Source organism: Sciurus vulgaris (genome assembly GCF_902686455.1).
Source record: "Sciurus vulgaris genome assembly, chromosome: 16".
Classification (NCBI taxonomy): Eukaryota; Metazoa; Chordata; class Mammalia; order Rodentia; family Sciuridae; genus Sciurus; species Sciurus vulgaris.
Window position 1 is genome coordinate 46,693,386 of NC_136477.1, and position 16,911 is coordinate 46,710,296.

Below are 16,911 nucleotides of genomic sequence, written 5' to 3' on the forward strand. Positions count from 1 at the left end.
CTGCAGAAACAAACAATTTTGTCATCTCATTAGCTTACAAATAAATCATTTCTTGTTCATGTTATATAATCAGTACAGGCCAGATAAAGGGCTTAGCTTCTCACAGTCACTCGGTAACATTGACTGATGAGCAGCCATCGTATGAAATGTTGCCAGAGGCCTTGATAGAGGGAAGAGAGGGGCCTGGAGGATCTTGTCCTAACAATTAACTAATTATTGGGGAATGATACATATCACTTCTGCTCATAATTCATCAAGCTGAATGAGTCACAGCTTCGTGCAATCAGAAGGAGCCAGAAGAGCAATTTCCATGGAAGTGGAGGAACAAATACTTGGGGGACAGCATAGATGACAATCAAGTGCTGCCTCATAAGGGAGATCCTGAGCTGGTTCATCCAGGTTCTTCTAAGTTCAGGCCTGATGGGAAGTTTCAGGAGTTTGGATCTTCTCGCTGCCTCTTGGAGTACCGGGGCTGTCCCCCCGACCTCAAGGGCTTATGGGCATCCCAGTTATTAGGTGAGTGCTGAACCTATGGAACAAGAGTTACTCTTTCCAGAAGGTCCATAGGTTGTGCTCTGGCTGCTGATGGGAGTTCATTGCCCAGTGTCAGTGGGAGAATGGCACATGTCCTTCCTCACTGAAGGTCTACACTGCTCCCTCTGTATAAGTTCCCAGAGCTCAAAAGTTCTGCACAAGACTCTCCCAAGGATATGGAGGGATAATTTTCACTTGAGTAGGGGGCGGTGGGCTTTTGAATTCTGACTCCAGTCAGTTCCTGAGTCCTCCCAGTCCCTCCCTAGTGATATATCCCCTCTGACTCTCCTTGCTCCCCTTTCTCTAGTCTGGTAGCTTTCATGGGTTCTTGGAAGGCATGCGTGTATGGGATGGTGGGTGGGTAGTGGAAGGATAAGAGATATAGTAGGGAACAATGGTTCTGCTTGATTTCCTATTTTTCCATATCTGTCCATTTTATATTTGGACCTTGACTTTGGAAACCCATAAGCCAAGAGTTTGACTTTTATTTTTCTGGTATTTTTATGCTAACTCTCCCTAATGTCAACACTGTGTCCTCTCCCTGTCTACACTGATGGGAAGAAGGTCAGTTAGTACAGTGCAGTCAGTGGGAGGCGGAGGATAGGTGGTGGAAGGAGAATATCAATCAATACACTCAAATAACATCCTAATATTCTTATAACCATTTTGCCACAATCCCTCTTTTTCCTTTTTCTTTTTGACAGCTGTGGAACACATTGTGTGTGTGTGTGTGTGTAAAATAATCCCATCTCTAATAATAATTTGTTCACAAATGCCAGTCCACAAATGCATCTCACGAGTGGACTAAACCATGAAGAAGGGTGGATATGGATGGCTTCTGGCAAAGCCAGACAATTCTTGAGGCAGCTGAGGGAAACAAGGCTGCAAATAGCAGCATGCTTCACATGATATTCCTGAAATTCAGTCTCTAATGGTTCTTTGCTCCAGAGAGCAAATTCTGTCTCAGCCACAGGAGGGCTCCTGCTTCCTGAACTGCCTGTCTAACTCAGACTGGGAATTCAGAGGTAAAATGAGGAGTGGATTCAGGAACTGGATAATTAATAATAATAATAATGAAATATATATTTTTTGTATGGGAATGAATGGAATATTTGGCTGTCATTCAACCTTTTCTCAAACTGGTGATGCCTGTGAGTGGCATTTTCGAAGTATCAGTTTGACTATACTTTGGACAAAAGTGCCTGGCCTTGGCAGATCAATGCATGTGCAGAAAACACCCTAACAAGCTCCCTGTCCCCCATCCTAATTCACACTCCCTCACCACTGTGGGAGTCAAAGGCATGTTTTGACAGCAGCACCAGTGCGTTCTGCTCCAATGTAACCTGGTGGCAAGAGCTTGTCAGGGCTGTGCCTGTCACAATGAACAAAGGGCAGGGAACTCCGAAATCCCTGGCTCTGGGGCACAGGAGCCTCTGCCATTGTCTCCTTACAGGAGCCATTGTTGCCTACCCTCCACGGGGCTTCTGGTGACTGTGCGGTGTAAAACACTGGCCAAATTGTGATCTCACTATGGCTATAAAACCACTTAAAATATTAAAGGTGATAATAAAGATGACTAACTCTTGTACCTCTGGGGTAGAGCTGAGTTTTCTTATCTCTCTTACCAGTCCCAAAATGCTGCCATTCAAGTGATGGGTATAAGTTCTGGGTTTTGTGGTCCTGTAAATAAACAATTAGGACAATAACTCTTTAAGTCCCAAAGTTTTTGATGGGCTCATTTTCTGCCACATGTTGTTATTGTTCTCTACAAAATAACGGGGAATGGAGTTATTTTGAGTAGAGTTGGGAGTAAAGGCATAGTTGAGTTAAGTGAGATTATGGGGCTGGGCACGGGTTGGGGTGGGAAGGAGGTAGGCAGAATAGAAGGATCGTCCTTCCTTCCAAGCCTCAGCATAGCTAGGATATAGCAAAACTGCTCATCGGCTGGTACCCATGGGCTCAATCATCTCCAGAGTTGGGTGGTGCCGCTCAGGCCAAGAAAGAATTGCGCCAGCAGGGACTCCTTTAACTGAGCTTTTTATAAGAATTGTGCAGTCTGGCCACGGTTGTTTCTTACACTTGCCTAGACTGGCTCAACTCCTCTTCTTTCCATGGGGGTGGGGGCGAGAAGAACCAGCTGCCCCATTAACTCGGGGCCTGCATTTTATCGATTTAGATCACTCGGGACCCCAGTTCTGGGGACATCTGTGACCTGTTGTGCAGTAATAGCTTGGTTTTCCCCGTGTTCGGCTCCCTCCCCAAGTACTTAGTGTTAAATCATAGGGGGAGGAAGTGTGAGCAGAGGAAAAACAGCACTATTACATGACCCCTGATGAGACCGCTGTGATAGAATTAAAAGCTGCCGCCCTAGGACATTCTAACAGATGACATTGTGAGGTTGCCAAGGTAACCCACCAGGATACAGTTCCAGCATCTTTGGGGTTGATGCTGGGTAGACGAGGTCAGTTAGAGGTAAGGCCCAGCTGCCCAGGATCTGTTCCCTGGCTGGCCAGCCCGTGGCAGCCAAGTGGAAAATCAAGGTGGCTTCCTCTATAACATAAGCGAATACAACATTTGGCTCCTCGCTGGATATTCTAGGTGAAAGAGAATAGGAATTGCCGAATGTGGGTTACACAGAGCTTTAAGAGCTCTGGATGCTAATGCCTCTTCCATTTAATTCTATAAATGTTCACTGAACACCTACTATGTGCCAGATAGGAAGCATCAGAATATTTAGGAAGAAAGGTCAAGAGTTCTAGAAAATCCTCAAAGACAAAGATCCAAGCAATTACACAGTATTAGTACTCAGGAAAATATTGAGTGGAAAAAAATGGAAACAATCAGAATAGCTTATTAACCTGAAGGACCTGGTGTTTCAAAAGAAAGCACGCACCAGAACACAACTGTGTACAAAACTCTTTTAGAGTGGGAATGATTTGCTTAAATCAACTACCTCCCCCAAGTACCACCATGTGATGTGGCACTCCTTTTTTTATCTTTTTTCTTCCCTTATATACCCCGAATTGACGTGTCAACTACTGGTTAACACCTATAAATGCTGCTTTCTTTTTTCCAGGGTAGTGGCCATCAAAGGATCAGAAAGATTTCAGAGGGGTCCTGACTTTTCAGAGGGGCCCTGACAGCAACTCAAAGCCTCAGGCAGGATCATTAAGTGACATAAATACCTCTCCCTTTGGCTTCATGGATGGGTGTCACTGGACCCTTTTTCCACACAGTACCATTTGAACCTGGGAGTGAACTGGCACCTGGTCTTATTATTTTCTCTAAGATGGTAAGCTCAAGTTGTGTATGGGGGCGGGGAGGGAGAAAATCAGGGTAATGCTAGTGAGTGCTGCCAGAAAGTGGTAGGTGGGAGGGAAAAGGGGAAACAACACCAACCAAAACAAAACAAACACAAACAACAACAGCAGCAAAAACCCAGTGGTGGAGGGAGGGGAGGAAGACAACTGGAAGGGGTAAAGGGAATATCTCTGAGAAACTGTGCTAACAAGACAAGTTACTGAAAACAAAATAGTGCTTCCTTACCCCCTGGGGGTGTTATTAGTGCCAGAAGAACCTCATTAAAACACACTGGGGCCTAAACCAGCCCTGGTGGATGAAGGTTCAGATGCCTAGGAACCCCTCCTTGTCCAACCAGAAAATGGAGATAATTACCTAAATTATTTCAGCCTTCTTGTTCCAGTCTCTTTATAATAATAATAACTAAGTTATGGAGTGCTTCCTAAATACTTTACATTTAATAACCCACGGGGAAGTGCTATTTGACAAATGAACAGGCCCAAAGCAGTCACACAGGAGTAAGCACAGAGGCCAGGAAACCAACCCTGACCATTTGGCTCTAGGATTTCGCTCTTAACCTCTACATGGCAATTTTGCCTTGTTTAAACAGTTTCAAGAAGAAAATCTTGCTGGACTCCCGGTACATGCCTGTAATCTCTGGGGCTCAGGAGGTTGAGGCAGAATGATTGCAAGTTTGAGGGCAACAATCTCGGCAATTTAGCGAGGCCCTAAACAATTTGGTGAGATCCTGTCTTAAAGTAAAAAAAAAAAAAAAAGAAAGAAAGAAAGAAAATGGGCCGGGGATGTAGCTCCCTAGTAAATCCTGTCCAGGTTCAGTCCCCCAAACCCCACAAAAAAGAATGGACACAATGCCTCACATTTTCACTTTGGTAATGCACCCCTGCCCTGGCACTTTATGTCGTCCCCCTGGGCGGCTCAAGATGCCAAGCTAGATGATTCCCAGATAGTCTCAGACCCGTGGACACCTGGAGTAGGTAGAATAGCGTTCGGTTAGGGAACAGTGGCATTAATCCTCTTCCGAAGCACCAACTTCCAAGAACGAACTTGGGCAGCACTGGAGACGCACCCACCTGTGGAATGGGGTCGAGGAATGGTCCTCTCTTAAGGTTTCCCCTCCCTCTGCCCCCAGGCAGCAGCACCTTGATGGCAGTCGCCCTTCCAGGATCCTGATTCAAATCTTGGGGGATCCTAGTCTCCCACTCGCTCTCCTGACTGCACACAACCTTGGTTAGGAAGGGTCGAGAGGGAGGGTCCGTAAGCCTCGGACCCCTGGGTTGTGAGAATCGAGAATCGCTCACAGCTTGGCCGCGTGGATGTGGCCGCGCAGAACTCGGAGAGGGCGCAGGGCGCGGAGGGGGCGCTGGGCGGGCCCACTGCTCCCGCGGCGGCTGTCAGGGGCCGCTTGGCTTCCCCTGAAGATGCAGCGCAGCATATTTTGCACATGAGTTCAGAGGAAGAGGAAGTGTAGCCGGCGGACGCGCGGCGGCGGCGGGGGCGCGTCGGGGCTGGAGCCGGAGCGCGCCGGGCGCAGGGCGCAGTGAGCGGGAGCGCGGCGGCCGCGGGCTCCGGGGAGGGACGCAAGCACTGATCACCCGAGGGACTAACACAAGAGCACGCCGCGCCACCACCCTCTGCCCCCACTACTGGCGCCCACGTCCTCCGTGCGCCGCCTCCTCTGTATGGCACAAACTTTCCTCCCGGGACGCAACACGCTGTCTCAGGGAACCCGAGTCCGCGCCTTCTCCTCCGCCGGTCGCGAAAGGTAGGTGGGGGCACAGCAGGGCTCGGGGTGTCGGCGTGCACAGGCCCCTCCTTTTGGCCCTGAGGACCAGGTCCTCGGCGGGCAGGGCGAGCCCTCCGTGGTACCTCCCTGCAGGTTGTCCTGTGCCGGGGCTCCGGAGGTGCCAATTGAACCCCCCTGCCCCGGGTGGCATGGGGACCCGGGCAGATCGATGGGACGCCAGGGTCTCGGACCAACTTTTTGGAGGAAAAAAAACATCTTCCCTGGCTCGTTGTGGAGAGGCACTCGGGAGTAGCTTGTTGGGGGTCGTGAGCTTTGGGATCTCAGGGGCGCCTAGGAAGAACGCAGAGGGGGAGTTTCGAGGCTACAGGTGGGTTCGGAGTACACTGCTGCAAGGGTCCTCGGCAAAGGTCAGGCGTTGGACTCCAGGTTTTCAGAAGTGCGCGGGCCTCGGGTGGGGTGGGTGGGATAGGGCGGCGTGGAGCTGCACCTGGCTGCCGCTGTGCATGCGCCCCGGAGGTGGGCTTGCACCCAGGACCCAGGCGCTGGATAGGGGGAAGCAGACGTGCCGCGCTCTCAGAAGAGGGACTGCTGCCACCGTAGGCACAGAGACTCGAGACGCGGAGAGTCCCTGACACTCAAATGGGGATCTTCCCTTCTTTAAGAGATTTTTTTCCTTTATCCTAAACTACTTTCATTGGTGCAGGGGACACTAGGATGGGTTTGAGTCAGTGCAGGGAGGAGGTGGTGTATATTTCAGCAAACCGGTTGTCAGACACGCGCACCTGGGTCCCTGGCCAGGGTTGGTGCCCTTCACCTCAGGTATCACTGTCTTTGGCAGGGAGAACCGCGTGGAGGCCAAGGTTAGTCTAGACCCAGGCAGGCTCTCTGCTGCCTCTGTTGCTGGGCTCAGCTGCCTCTGTAGCTGTGGGTGGTTCCCAGGGACGCTGGGTGATGTCAGTGAGTTTGTTTGGGGGCTTAAAAATAAACAAGTCAAAAGTATTTTTTCTTTTTTTAAGTCTGGCACAGATCTCCGTATGTGAGTGTCTTCCCTGGTCCCCAGCAATAGCCTCCTCTTGTCGTTGGTACAGCAGTTTTCAGATGCTGGGCGTGCAGTCAGACTAGGGCGTCTTCCAACCTCTGCCATCGCGTGTCATCTCAGGATAAGTGAGGCCTTGCCAGGAAGGAAGCCAGTTGTAATGTGAGCGACCTCTGGGCCTGTGGATAGGGCCACTGTGCACCCCACGTGCCCCTGCCGCTGGGATTCCTAATTTGTACTTTTGAACAGCTGAATTCCAAGGAAGTGCAAGTGACCCCAGATGTCACCAACCCACAGAGGGGTTAAGCAACAAGCTGTTTGGGGCTCTTTGGTGCATGTGCAATAACCTCAGTGAAATCACTCTAACCTCAGACTGAGCTCTGCATCCTCTTTTGCCTTCAGTGGGGTTTCTGGCCCTTCTGAGAAATTCCAGCCCCAGGACTGGGACAGCATCCTCTGGCTGCATTTGTATAGCAAGTCACTGGGTTGGTTTTTCTTTGTTTGTTTTTTGGCTGCATGGATATGGGGCAAATGGAAGTGGATTATTGTGCAGTTGGCTAATAGGTTTGATGCAGGAATTGAAATAGAATAAATTGGGAATACAAGTCAGTGAGTTCTTTTTCTCCCTCTGGAGCAGGAATTTTTGGCTTATGTTCAAATAATTGCTTTGTCTGTAGGGAAACAGGCAGAAAATCTTTGGCATGAGTGATGTGGGTTCCTGTAAAGCTACTTGTTCCTCCAGTCTTCACTTCTCATCAGAATTGAAACTAGGTGGTCCTGTGGTGTGGTGGTCCTGGGTGCCTTGCCAAATTTCTCACTTGCTGGACTAAGGGAAGGGCAGTTACTCTATTCCACCACTCCACATCCCATTTTTAAGCTAAGTTACAAGAACAGAGACCACCCAAATACCACACCTTGACTCTAATTAATATTTTGTTATATTAGCATCATTATATCTCTGTCCATCTGCCCCTTAACCCATCCATCAGAGCAGCTTATTGTTTTATTCATTTTAAAGTAAATTACAGGCATTGGCACAGGTCACTTACAAACATCTCAGCACACATTTTATGAAAGTTCAACCATGGTTTAAGGAAAAAATTATATACATAAAATGAAATGCACTAATCTTCAGAGTGCCATTTGCAGAATGTTTGACAGAGGCAGGCCCTTGGGTTACCCTAGTCCCTATCAAGACAGAGAACATTACCATCGCCCCAGAAAGTTTCTTCATCCCCATTGCCAGTCACTTCTTGTCCCCACTTTATCCACAGCAAGCACTGCTATTTTTTAGCATACATTAGTTTAGCCTGTTCTCGAACTTCATATAAATTGAATTCTGTGTACAGTAGGATGTAAAGCTTCTTTTACTCAGTATGTTGTTTTTTAGATTCATGCATGTTGTGTATATTGGTAATTTTGTCTTTTTTACTGCTGTGTAATATTTCAGAGGCAGGTCTGTACCACAGTGTGTTTATATATTCCCCTGTCAATGAACACATGGGTTTTGCACAGGATTTTTTGTTTGTTGTTGTTATTGTGGACAACACTGCTTTGAACATTTGTGTACAAGTCTTTCCAGGGACATATGTTCTCATTTCTCATGGATAAATAGGGTGAATTGCTGGGTCCCAGAGGAGGTAAGAAATTGCCAGATTTTTTCTCAACATGGTGGTACCATTTTACAGTCCTACCAGGAAAGAACACAAGTATGAGATTCTTGAAAAGTATACCACAATCCTGTTTTCCTATCCCAAATTCAAGACCATGGTTTGATTAGTGTTCTCCTGGGGCCAGAGGGACCCAGAAATTGGGACCACTTGAGACAGTCTGGAACATGTTGTTTTTGTAGGTAGAGGGGTTGTAAGAGTCCCTGACTCCGCCAGGAAGTGGGCTTAAGCTTAAATTTTATTGCAGATGATCTGATGAATATTTTATCTTTAGAGATCGGAGAAGGGTATTCCACTGGGGAATGTACCCTTGGTTGTGAAAGATTGATTGAGTGCTTTCTATAAAAAGAAAAATAACCCTTGGGCCCCACAGAATTCCACTAAACTTCTGCTTAGAAATTCCTGGTGGGATTTCTGGCCTGTTGGTCTTGTCCATGTGAATTTGGTGGAGATTCCCCTTGGATTTCACTAGCTTGGGCAGCTGGCTGTTGAAAGGGATTGTGTTTGCTTTGTGAGACAGGTCAGATTTGGCTTTTTGAAGGCTCATAGAACAGCTTTCCTGTGACAGTGATTTGGCCTCTCAGTGGGAAACATGGCTTGTCAACACCCCTCTTATTATCCTGGCTGAGAAAATGGGCTGGGCCCCCTCAGGTCCCCTTACACCTCTCCATGGGGCCTGCCACGGAACCTGACTTTGGCTGGGTCAGGAAGCAGAAAGTTAACCTGTTTTCCTGGTTGGATCCAGGATGAAATGTTTACGTTTCCTCAAGGTGTCCCAGTGCTGACCAAGCTTTGCAGGGGGTCAGATGACCAATAGGGCAGTCTTGAGATGTTGTGCTGTGTTTGGGGACTGTTCCACTCAACCTAGTATAGAGCATAGGGCCTGCCCATTGGCTGAATAACTCACAGGGTCCATCTGAGCCATTGCTTCTCTGAAGTTTGACAACGGGACCCAAAATGTCAGGGCCCCAAGATGAATTTTACTAGAGGTCACTTTAGCCTAGCCTGGGAGACAGATATTTGAACCTAGGAAAACTTTGCCAACTGTAAACTTACATTGTTTAGCACCATTTTTTATTAGTACCACATTTTGTGATTGTTGTTAACAAAATAAGTACAGCTAGAAGTTACTGAGAGCTTACTCTCTGCTGGGCATTGTTGGGAGCTTTATATGCCTTATCTGAATTTAATCTTCATGAGAGGTGAGTACTGATGCTATTTTCATGTTAGCCTTGAGGAAACTGAAACTTAGCCAAGTTTATTTGCTCTAACTTCTCATTGTCGTGTTTTTGAGACCTTAAAGGGAAAGACTATGACATTCTGGTTTCATGAATACCGAATCCGTCTACAGGCACAGAGTTCCAAATACATGAAGCCATCGTCTAATAGAAATGTCAGCCAGTTAGTCAGAACAAAGTTACAGGAAATGGCACACTGAAGCACTTTCTTCAGAATTTCTTTTTCTTTTAAGGTTGCAGAGTTCAGTATGGCCAGGGCCTATGTAGAAGTACTAATTTGGGCCACAATTTAAGACATTGGTTGACTAGGATTGTGATTTTATTGAAAGAAAAACAAATATTGCCAGCTGTTGGGCTGAAGTGTCCGTAGCTGAGCTGCCCCAACAGTGTCCACTAGCTATAGGTGGCTATTTACATGTGTATATAAATGAATCAAACTTAGATAAAATTAAAATTCCCTTCCTCAGTTTCACTAACTCCCAAGTGTCTTGTGGCCACCAAGTTGAATAGCAGAGATATGAAATATTTTTTTCACTGCCCGAAGCTGTTTGACAGTGCACCTCCCTAGTAAGCATTTCCTATTACAAATTAGAATAACCACTATGGAAATCAGTATGGAGGTTTCACAAAATATTAGGCATGGGAACCACCATATGACCCAGCTATACCACTCCTTAGTGTTTATCCTAAAAAAATTGAAGTTGGCATACTCTAGTGATATGTGCATCCCCATGTTTACAGCAGCACAATTCACAATGGCCAAACTATGGAACCAGCTTAGGTGTCCATCAATGGATGAAGGGATAAAGAAAATGTGGAGTTTCATTCAACCATAGAGAAAAATGAGATTATGGGATTTGCAGGAAAATAGATAGAATTTGAAACCATTCTGTTAAGCGAAATAAGCCAAACTTAGAAGGTCAAGGGTTGTACGTTTTCTTTCCTATGTGGAAGCTAGAGAGGAAAAAGGAAAAGAAAGGTAGGGAGGGTAGTCTCATGAAAATCAAAGGGAGATCAATAGAGGAAAAGGACCAGGGGGAGGGAGGAGGGGAGGGGAGGGGAAGGGAAAATACCGGGGAATGATAGTGGCCAGATTATATTGCTATACTGTGTGCATGTACAAATATGTCGTGACAGATCCCACCATTATGTTCAACTATAATGTACCAGTGAAAAATATGGAGGGAAAAGGAATTGGCAATAGCTATGGCTAAGGCTTAGGCTATTTTTCACTGACAAAGAGATAAATTTAGCTGATGTTTCTTTTATGTTTACCTTTTAAAGGTTTTGTGTGTCTGTGTGTGTGCGCGCGCGTTGTAATCTTTCTTCCCATTCACATTCAGTTTTTGACATAAATTTGAATTTCCCTGTTCTCCTGGGCCCCCCCTGAGGGGCTTTCATTATTATCATTGCATATTTCACCAAGATGTGTTTTCATAAAAGATCAGTACAGCGGGCGAGTGATAGCCACTGCTTGAGCCCTGCTAATTCCTTGCTCTCCAAATAAGGATTCGATTCAGCTTTTAAATATGCATTTGTGTGACTTACTCCCTACCTGGGCTGAATTCAGGAAGAAAAATCACTCTCAGCGGGCCAGAACCCAAGAGCTAGAAAATCAGGTCGCATTCTATGCTGATGGCTATCTGCCAAGACTTGAGATGGAAGAGACTCCATTTGGTGTACTTGAAGGCTCATTTGGGGTTTTCCTGGGTCTGACTTGCCCTGGGATGTAAAGGGTGATGGAGAGGTTTGGCAATCTCAATGTCCCAGTTGTACTGCGGCTTCTCCTCCTTCTGTGAGTTTTGTTGTACCAGAATCTGGTTCAAAAAGATGGGGGAAGCTAATCTTCAGGTGTCAGAGGCAGCATGAACAGTCAGAGGTGGAAAATCAACACAAGGTATGTTTGGTCACTTTGTGTGAGTGATACTGACCGACTGGTGCTATTTTATGATCCTGGACCAGAGGTTTCCGTATTTTTTGACTAGGCAGCCAGCTGCCTTTCACTAAGAACTTCCTTTGACTTTTATCACTGAATTTGTCCCATTTTGTTGTTCCACAGTCAGACCTCCCTGAGGGTCAGAATTAATATTTTACAAATGATCACCAGCTTCCCGTGTGTGTGTGTGTGTGTGTGTGTGTGTGTGTGTGTGTTTTGAAACTCCCTGTTTTGATTTCACACTTGTCCTGAGGAGCCTTTCAAGTGTTAAGGAATAAGTGTTCAATTCCTCAGATTTGGGGATGCTGTTGTAACAGACAGATCGTACCCATAAAGTTAGTTAAGAAGATGTTGTGGTTTGGATGTGAGGTGTCTCCCAAGAGCTCCTGTGTGAGACAATGCAGGAAGGTTCAGAGGAGAAATGATTGGGTTTTGAGAGTCTTAACCCAATCAGTGAATTAATCCCTGATGGGATTAACTGAGTGGTAACTGGAGGCAGGTGGGGTGTGGCTGGAGGGAGTGGTTCATTGGGGGTGTGGCTATGGGGTACATATTTGTACATGTGAGTGGAGTCTCTCTCTTTCTGCTTCCTGATGATGCCAGCTGCTTCCCTCTGCCACACTCTTCCACCATGATGTTCAGCCTCACCTTGAACCCTGAAGAATGGAGCCAGCCTCCTATGGACTAAGACCTCTGGAACTGTGCACCCTCAAATGAACCTTTCCTCCTCTATATTTGTGCTGGTCATTTAGTCACAGCCTCAAAAAAGCTGACTAAAACAGAAGAGATTGGGTTAATCATGGATTCTTGTTAGTGGAACTCAACCGCACTGTGTGTGACCAAATTTTAGAACTACAAAATACAAAGATGTCAGACTGTTAATGTAAATACTCTTTTTTCTTTCTTTTCTTTTCTTTTTTTTTTAAGTTTGGAGAGGTTTTGGGATTTTGAAGTGTCTTGTGACACCTTAAAGCACCCTTTTTAGTGTGGTGTCATTATGGCTACGGGCTTGAGCAGGTTAAAAGGACTCTTTAGAATGGACAGCAAGTAATGCTCATATAGTACTGAAGTGGTTAACATTTATACTGCTCATTTTGTGTGCCTGAACCTTCTTAAGCACTGTCAAATGTTAACTCATCCTGCCCCATCTAATCCTTACCCTACAGTCATACCCATTTTACAGATGAAAAAACTGAGGTTAAAAGGCTTCCCTGAAAAGGTTACAGAGCCAGGAAATATGCTCAGTAGGTTTTGAACCCAGGAAAAATGGTTCCAGAACCTGTGTACCTTCTGCTGGACTGTTATGAAAGGGAATTTGGTGGCAAGGGGCAGGGGTGGGGAATTCAAAGACTACTCTTCATTCTAGTACAAAAGTGTTTTGCCTACTCCCTAAGAATGTGACTGAGTCAGTATCTATGGCATTTCCATGAGAGGACCTTGGGATGCTGTGTTTGGGGATGAAGAAGACTTGCTTGCTGCCTCCGAGGGTCTGCTTTCAGGTGGACAGATGTGGCAGAAGTTCCAGGCTGGTATATCCAGCTGCCTACCACGCCCCCGCCCTCACTGGGATGCAGTTAATGTGGCTAAAACACACTCCTGGCTTCCTCAGAAGATGGTCCCTCCAGCTTCTGCTTGGTCAGATGACCCACCCCGGAGGTGTCTTGGATGCCCTGTTTCTCCTCCTAAATATCCAATCCATCAATGAATTCATTATCTTACTTTCAGAAGAGACCTAGAATTTGGTCGCTGCTCCAGCGTCTATTCATTGGCTCTGGTCTCCCCACAGCATGGTTGGTCATGGCCAAGTGACAGCTCTTCCCTTGCTCCAAGTCCTCCAGACTCCCGGCTCAGTCTGGGTAAAGCCAAAATGTTTACAGCGGTCAGCCAGGCCTGCAGGATTGGCCTCCCCAGTGGGGTCTGCCTTTGTGTTGGCAGGCTGGCTGCCCTCTGGCAGACTGACCCCCCCCCCCCCCCCCCCCCCGCCAAACTGTAGCTTGTTTGCACTTATTACCAGGACTATCTCACCTTATCCCAGGGTTTGTTCTGCTGTCTTCATGGTTTTGCCTAAATGTCACTAGGATGAGGCATCCTCTGATCATCCTATATTAAAAATGATACAAATTTCAGCTGGGCGTGGTGGTGCATGCCTGTAATCTCAGTGGCTTGGGAGGCTGAGGCAGGAGGATCGCCAGTTCAAAGCCAGCCTCAGCAAAAGGGAAGCACTAAGCAACTCAGTGAGACTGTCTCTAAATAAAATACAAAGAATAGAGCTGGGGATGCTGGGGTTGTGGCTCCGTGGTAGACCACTTGCCTAGCATGTGTGAGGCACTGGGTCAGCACCACATAAAAAAATAAAGATATCGTGTCCGTTTATAGCTAAAAATATTAAAAAAAAAAAAACGAATAGAGCTGGGGATGTGACTCAGTGGTTGAGTGCCCCTGAGTTCAATCTCCAGTACCAAAATCCATCTATCTATATATATATATAACTTACAAATTAATCTTTTTTTAGTTGTTCACGGACCTTTATTTTTATTTATTTATTTATCTGTATGCAGTGCTGAGAATTGAACCCAGTGCCTCATACATGCTAGGCAAGTGCTCTACCACTGAGCCACAACCCCAGCCCTGCAAATTGATCTTGTGATTGCTATCTCTTGCTCTCCCTCCTCTCTGCTTTATTTTTCTATTTGACATAATTTTAAAAATTGAATTTTATTTATTATTTTTATTTATATGTCTGTTGTTTATTTCTCTGGTCCTGAGGGTTGGGCCCATGAAGGTAAAGTTACTATTATTACTTTTTGGTCTCTTTTGTTTTACTTTGGTAATGCCAGCATTTAGAACAGGGCCTTGCATCTACTGAATGTGCCATACATATTTGTAGAATGAAGGATTGACTTAGGCAGTCTTGCTAGAATCCAGCCTTGAAGCAGGGTGTGATGGTTAATTTTCTGTCAGCTTGGCTATGTTGCAGGGCTCAATTTTTGGTCAAACACCAGTTTACCTCTTGCTGTTTAAATGTGATTAACATTTAAATCAACAGACTTTGAGTGATAGCAGATGACCCTCTGTAATGTGGGTGGGCTTCATCCAATCAGTTGAAGTCCTTAAAAGACTGAGGCCCCCAAGAAAGGTGGAATTCTGACTCTATACAGGCTCAAGACTATAATATCAACTTTCCCTTGGGTCTCTGGCCTTCTGGCCTGCCCTGAAGATTTTGGATTTGCTAACTTCCACAATCACATACACCAAATTCTTAAAATAAACATGTTTGTTTCTTTCTGTCACTATCTCTTCTGTCTGTCTATCAACCTACCTGTCTATACATACATACACACATGACACATGCATACACATCCTGTTGGTTCTGTCTTTCCGGGAACCCTGACTAATATAGGGGACCTGGAAGAAGAGAAGGGAATGTCAGGGGAAAGGTCCAGTGGAGGTAGAGGCATGGTGTTTGAAGAATTCTGGGTGCATATAAGAGTTAGCAGCAGGTGGTCTGACTTGACTTTAGGGTCAGCAGTGAGAGACAGGACTGGACAGAAGGGAGGCTGGAGTGAGATTGGGGTTAAGGACTCCAGGTTGGACAGCAGACGCGATTACACTCTCATTATGTGGTATGGAATAGTTAATCTGGCAGCTGGTGTTGGAATTAGATGAGTGAGGAGAAGCCAGATCCAAGGAAGGCTTTGGATGATCCTGAAATGGCAGGTTGGTTCAGAAAATGGAGTAGAGGAATGGAAACATTCTCCGGTACTGGTCACCAGGCCAGTTGCAGGGTGAGGACCGTGGCAGGAGCAGACTGATACTTGGGGTTTTGAACTTGGATGTTAACAGGGCAGTGGTGCTGCCCACAGAAACAGGAGGAAGAACGGGTTTGTTGGGCAAGATGTCAAGTTCTCTTCGGGGCATAGACTTCTGGAAGTGGTGAGAAAGTTCCAGATGTAGATGTTGGAACAGGTCTTAGAGGATGTCAGTCTGGAGCTGGAGAGGATAACAGTCTGAGGAGGGAGATGGAAAGTGTTTGCTTAGAACAGTTTTCAATTAGGGCAAGAGAGGGGATGTGATTGCTAAGGGGGGGACAATAGCATGTATGGAAATCTCTTAGAGCATCCAACAATGCCATATATTGGTGGAACCCAAATTTTGCACCCCGGGACACTGCAGCAAGCTCATAGCAGGACACTGCAGCAAGCTCATAGCAGGACCAAAGGATAGTTTGCCATTTTAAGGGAAACCCAGCAACACCTGTCAGATGGCACTATGAACTGGAGGTGGTTCACGAAGTCAGTATTAAGAGAGCAACATGTTCCTCTGGACCACATCATATCTTGGTCAAGTTGGATTCTGGGTGGTCACTAAGAAAATCACTGTAGATCAGGAAATGAGGATGCCGATGTCCAATGTGACTTCAAGTTTTGAGAAGCTGTGCAAGGTCCACCTTCTAATAAGTAATTAGTTAAGTGTTCATGGTTATTTAAGAAGGAAAGAAAATGTTTTCTTTCAATTAAGCATACTGTTTTGTTCACAATCCCACTAGGTTATCAGACTACAAACAAATACTAAGTTGTTTAGACTTCATTACGCAATCAGCAGGACTGGTAGGCATTTTTGTAGCCTGGGGTGCCTTGCAAAAGGTACTGAAATACAAAGGTCACCGGGCCCTGGGAATGTCTCAGAATCTGTTCTCTGTTGTTCTGGGTGTCACGCATAGAGAGTAAAAGAGTAAATGCAGGATTACAGAGAGAGGGCATAGAGCTGTGCCCAAGTAGTCTTATTTATGCAAAAAATAAAAGATGTGGGGCTGGAGTTGTGACTCAGTGGTAGAGTGCTTGCTTGGCATGTCCTTGACCCTGGGTTCGATACTCAGCACCACATCTAATGAAATAAAAGATCCATTGACAACTAAAAAAAAAAAAAGATGTGAAGCAAATAAGGTAAAGTGTAAGCATGTGTTAAATCCAGGTGGCGGGCACTTGGATGTCTCATTTTCTATACTTTCCATATGTTTGAAGTGATTTATAATTAAAATAATTGTAGGAAAATGAGACAGGAGGAGGCCTGAGGATGGGAATTCATTCAGGGTGTGCCTATGTTTGGGAGGATGGCAAAGGAACTGGGGAAGGGACATCAGAGGTAAAAAGAGATTGAGGAGATTGGGGGTGGGGAACCAAAGGACTGAGCTCTGCTCTCTGGCTCTCAGCCCTGAATGTGGGGCTCAGGAAAGATCCTGGGACCCATTGAGCCCTGGCTGTTGGGACAGGGTTGGGAGTGGAAAAAGACTAGGTTGACTCCTAGAGTGTTGATTCTCAACCCTGACTGTATGCTCTCACCTGGAGGTTTATAAAGTCCTGGTGCTTGGGCCCCACCCCCAATGCCTGGGAGACCTTTAACAGATCTCCTGTGATTCTTTTGTGCAACCAAAG

At 46.1% G+C, this 16,911-nt stretch overlaps 1 protein-coding gene across 1 annotated transcript in view; it reads left to right on the forward strand.

The window, feature by feature from the left end:
- The first annotated feature begins 5,391 nt into the window (after nucleotides 1-5,391).
- The window catches only part of RFTN1 (raftlin, lipid raft linker 1), a 200,501-nt gene continuing 188,981 nt past the window's right edge, over nucleotides 5,392-16,911 (forward strand). The window contains exon 1 of the mRNA XM_079116481.1: nucleotides 5,392-5,617. The gene's annotated coding sequence lies outside the window, so the exon portion shown is untranslated. The remainder of the gene's footprint in view (nucleotides 5,618-16,911) is intronic.